We start from the raw sequence: 6,000 nt of genomic DNA on the forward strand, positions 1-6,000 counted from the left end.
TAGTAATGTTAAAGATTACTGTCGCTCCTATACTTTCACCGCTAGGTGGCGAAAGTGACTTCTCTCGCTGTTGAGACGATTCTGGAAGTATATAAAAGCTGAGAACCTGTAGCAGAGAGGACGTGTTTCAAATGATCGTTTTTTTACTTTTTTGATGACTTGTAACACTAATACTATTTATTATTTAATTTTTTATTAAATAATTTTTAATCCTTTGAAAATTTCTTCATTGGATCTTTAATAAAATACTTTGTGATGTCTCATTAAATCCTAGGTGAAATCTTGCATGAAATCCTATGTCAATTCCCATATAAAATCCTATGTGAAATCCCTTGTAAAATTCCAAGTGGATTCCCATGTAGGGATATTCAATAAGGCGGATAATGTTTTTCACATGGGATTTGGTTTAGGATTTGACATGGGAAAATAATTATAAATAAATGATACTGTTTTTCACTTGGGGATTGACTTGGGAAAATAATTATAAATAATAAATGATACTGTTTTTCACATGGGATTCGGTTTAGGATTTGACTGGGAAAAACATGTGGGATTTGATATGGTTTTATGCATAGATGAACTGTTCAAATTTCCCATGTCTATTCCTAACTAAAATCCTGTCTCAATTTCCCATATGGTTTGACATGGGAAACCACATGGTAAACCACGTGGTTTCCTTCATGGAAGTAGGGTTTTACATGGTTTTTGACATAGGATCCCATGTGGTTTCCCATGTGGATTCCCATATGGGGATTTTCAATAGGGGTCTGACCCTACTATTGACAAAATTACAAATGGCAACAGTAACAAATTCATAAAAATATCAATTCCAGAAATGCAAATTCGCAAAAATAAAATTTGCAAAACAACAGCAGAATTAATTATTCATAACAGAGCAGTTTTGCAAAAAATAACAATTAGCAAAAGTATCTAACAATTTGTAAAACTGTCAATTGCGAAGAATGTAAGTTTGCAAAAATAACAAATTTGCAAAATAACAGTTAACTAAAATATATATTTGTAAAAATGTAAATTTGCAATAATAATTCTTTGCAAAAATAACAATTGGCGAAAATGACAATTTTATGAATTCTAATTCGCGATTAATCAAACTCTTTAAATTTAAACTTGAAACTCCAAATAGAATGCATCCCCGATTCAAAATTAAACCAAGATGACATTAATCCTTCACTGTGCTATGTAAATTTGGAGTTGGAAATTCCAAACTCAAGCTTGTTCATTTTTAATTTGACATGACAAGTGAAATTCCATGTGAAAGGAGTTTAATAGGTATTTCATCAAAACTCATAGATAGAAAGTTATAAGACGTTTCAGATAATAGGATTTGATAGAAAATGTATCCAAATCATTGATAGAGAAATGTTGGATTTTCACGTTGAAAGAATTTGATAGGTATTCAATCAAAACTCATTGATAGAAAACTATAAGATATCTAGGGTCATAGGATTTGATAGAAGTTGTATCCAAATCTTGGATAGAGAAATATAGTATTTTCATGTTGAAAGAATTTGATAGGTATTCAATCAAAACTTATGGATAGAGAACTATAAGAATTTTCGACTCATAGAATTTGATAGAATTTGTATCCAAATCTTAGATAGAGGAATATTAGATTTTCATTTGGAAAGAATTTGATAGATATTCAATCAAAACTCATGGATAGAAAATTATAAGATTTTTCGACTCATAGAATTTGATAGAATTCGTATCCAAACTCTTGATAGTAAAATATTGAATTTTAGTACATTATTAACTTTGATAGATAATACATCAAAACTTATGATAGGAATGGATTTAATTTTCTACTTTGGATAGAAGTGGATTGGATTTTCAATATTTGATTAAATTGGATTCGATTTTTAAGGAGTGAAGGAAGAAAATTCTATCAAATCCTATCCATTTTAATAATTTTTTTAAACAGGGCAGTCACACGATCAATGCATCTGCATGATGCATGCATGCACAAACATTTGACTGTTCACACCTCAACCCAGGCGGCACACAGTGAACTAAAAGGTATCAAAATGTTGACATTGAAATGTTGACTGTTAACATTTTGAGTTTCCAAAAAGTTAACTTTTTGTAAATGATGTTGTATACCTAAAACTTATCAAATGTCCGACCAAAAATGTCACGTTTATGAGAAAAAAAGTTAACGTTTTTATAACTTTTCGAATTCCCAAAAAGATATCAAATAGATGGCTTGCTTAAGTTATAAAATTGTCAACTATTTTGATTCAAAATATAATACTAAAAAGTTAACATATGTTTTACAACTTTTGAATAATAAATTTAATGTTAACTTGAAGACAACTAATAGTTGATTTTGAAAATAAGAAATAGTTATCGCTTTATTAACAAATAAAGTCCGAAAAGTTCGCAAATTGATTACTTTTATTTATCGTATTAGTTGGTGTTTTCGGTACTTTTTGGAAAAGATAGAAAGGCAAAAATATAGGCGACGACGCTAAGCAATTAACTCTTTCTTTCAATCAAATCAGATATAACCTATAATAAATAAAGACATATTTTATTGCAATACACATTATGCATTTTGTATTCAATAATCATCTTTATGTTATTATAGATTATCACTGACATGATTGAAAAAAGAGCTAATTGCTTAGCATCGTCGCCTACTTATTGCTGAACCCTAAAACTGAAAATATTTAATAAATTTCATTTTTTATATATTTATTAATAATTATACTTAATAGGTAGATTTTATACATGTATAAATATTAATATCGTGCAAACTTCTCTCATTTCCACGTGACTGAGTTGCTGACGCTTCGGCAGATCAAAAAATGTTTTTTTGCCTACAAGTAATACAGAAATAATTAAAACAAAATAAAAACCGATTTAAGTACAATTAGTGATCTGAAAATACATAAGTACCTTTCTTCCAATGGTGAAACAAAACGTAACCTCTATAAATATATTTCACCAGCGAGCTGATATGCTGACGATATGTACGTACCCACGCTGCACGATTTTTAGGTTATAACGCTCTGGGGTAGTGTCTGATCGGAAAGGCAATATAAACCGTTTTTTTTGACTCGCTGTTATATATGAATTTTGTTAACTTTTTACATATAACATTAAGTTTACTTTAAAAAAGTTAACAAAATGTTATCTAAAGATCGTTGATCTAATGATAATTTTAAACAGTTAACAAAATGTTATCTGAAGATCGTTGAACTAATGATGATTTTAAATAGTTATCGTTTTAATTACTATTATACTACACAAAAATGTCAACTTAAAAATATTATCAATCAGATAACTTATAATTGTTGTCAAATTTACATACACATTTTCAATAACTTTTTGTTACCTTTTACGACTTTGCAAATTGTTAACAAGATTTCGGTAAATATATGTTAACTTTTCAAAGTCAACAATTTGATGGTTACATTTCGTTAACTTTTTGTTGACAATTTCCATTACCAAAAAGATGACTTGAAAACGGTAACTTAAAGTTATTAAAACGTGAAGTGTGCCGCCTGGGAATTTTTCGCTCTCCCCAGGCGGCACACGATAACTAAAGGCCTAAGCACAATAGATTCGCGAAAGTCGTTCGCGAACGCAAAGCATGAGTTAGAAAAGGACAGAGATATATTTGTGTCCTTGTCTATCTCATGCATCTCGTTCGCGAACGACTTTCGCGAACCTATTGTGCGTTGGACTTAAAAGGCATCAAAATGTTAACATCTACTCAAAACGATAACTAGAAGTTATCAAAAAGAGAAGTGTGCCCGCTGGGTCGAAAATCATTTTTCTGGCGGGATATTTAAAATTGATTAAAATTTAAAAATAACGTATTACTAATTATTACAATAAAAAATAAAAAAAAATTGAACGTTTATTGTAAGGAATTAATTGTAAATAAATTTCTCTTAATTTGTGGCATATTTTAATATTGTGAATTTTTATAATTTAAAATATGCCACTAATTAAGAGAAATTTATTTACAATTAATTCCTTATAATAAACGTTCAATTTTTTTATTTTTTATTGTAATAATTAGTAATACGTTATTTTTAAATTTTAATCAATTTTAAATATCCCGCCAGAAAAATGATTTTTCGAGAGCGAAAAATTGAGGTGTGAACAGTCAAATGTTTGTGCATGCATGCATCATGCAGATGCATTGATCGTGTGACTGTACCCTATTTCGCTTGACGCCATATCAATGTTTACAAACATTGATTGTAACTTAGTTTGTGATATAATTAAAAATAATTGAGGTAGGTAAACCTACAAGTACCACTTTCACAAAAAAATTTTTCTTCTATACCAGAATTAAGAACTAATTTAGTGCTAATTTAGTACCATATTTAAAAATTTAGAGCTGCTAAACTTTTAAAAAAAACGTATGGTACTGCCAGCTTGACGTATAACTACAAGTACCATACCCTAAAAAATAACAATTTTTAAAAAACTTTTCCACAGGAATTTAGAACTAATTTAGTGCTCTAACATAGCATTAAAAAGAATTTTCCAAAAACTACCCTTAATCTCAAAAACTACCTAACGAAAAAAAAATATTTTTTCAAAATTTTTTTCATAGAAATTTAGAATTAATTTAGTGCTCTCACATAGAATTAAAAGGAGTATTTTAAAAAAACTACACGTAACCTCAAAAACTACCTAATAAAAATTAAGAAACAAATTTAAAAAAAAATTTTTTTCGATAGAATTTTAAAGCTAATAAAGTTCTCAAACTTAGTACTGAAAGATATTTTCTAAAAACTAATTTTAACCTGAGCTAATTTAGTGCTCAAACAATGCACAAGAAAAATTTTCAACAAAACTACCTTTTACCTCAAAAACTACAAGAAAATAAAGACATAATTATTTCTTAAAAATTTTTTCAGAGCAATTTAGAGATAATTTTGTGCTTAAGAATAGAAATTAAAAGTAATTCACAAAAACTACCTTTTACCTCAAAAACTATCTACAGAAATTAAAAAGGCACATATTTCCAAAATTCTTTTCATAGCATTTTAGAACTAATTTAGTGCTCTAACATAGCATTAAAAAGAATTTTCCAAAAACTACCCTTAATCTCAAAAACTACCTAACGAAAAAAAAAATATTTTTTCAAAATTTTTTTCATAGAAATTTAGAACTAATTTAGTGCTCTCACATAGAATTAAAAGGAGTATTTTACAAAAACTACCCTTAACCTCAAAAACTACCTAGCAAACATAAAAATGTATATTTTTTCAAAACTTTTTTCAAAGGAATTCAGAGCTAATTTAGTGCTCTAACAGAGCATTAAAAAGAATTTTCTAAAAAATACCCCTAACCTAAAAAAGTAGACAAAGGAAATAAAAAAGCATTTTTTTAAATTCTTTCTTCACAACAATTTAGAACTAATTAAGTGCTAATTTAGTACCATATATAAAAATTAAGAGCTGTTAAACTTCTTAAGGAAACGTATTGTACTACATATGCTTGACGTTTGACATATGCTCCAAGTACCATACCCTAAAAAATAAGAATTTTTAAAAAACGCTTTCACAGGTATTTAGAACTAATTTAGTGCTAATTTAGTACCACATATAAAAATTTAGAGCTGTTAAATTTTTTAAGAAAACGTATGGTACTACATATGCTTGACGTATAGCTACAAGTACCATACCCTCAAAAATATGAATTTTTAAAAAACTTTTTCACAGGAATTTAGAACTAATTTAATGCTTATTTAGTACCATATAAATATTGAAAGCAGTTAAACTATTTAAGAAAACGTATGGTACACTAAAAAGTAAGAATTTTTAAAAATCTCTTTCACAGGAATTGAGAATTAATTTAGTGCTCTAACAGATCATTAAGAAGAATTTTGCAAAAAACTATCCTTAACCTCAAAAACTACCTAACACAAATAAAAAGGCATATTTTTCAAAAACTTTTTCCATTGGAAAAATATTTTTTTTAACACTAACCTGTAAAATTGAATTTTACACACTG

Source organism: Leptopilina heterotoma, unplaced genomic scaffold, assembly GCF_015476425.1.
Source record: "Leptopilina heterotoma isolate Lh14 unplaced genomic scaffold, ASM1547642v1 Lhet_161, whole genome shotgun sequence".
Taxonomy (NCBI): domain Eukaryota; kingdom Metazoa; phylum Arthropoda; class Insecta; order Hymenoptera; family Figitidae; genus Leptopilina; species Leptopilina heterotoma.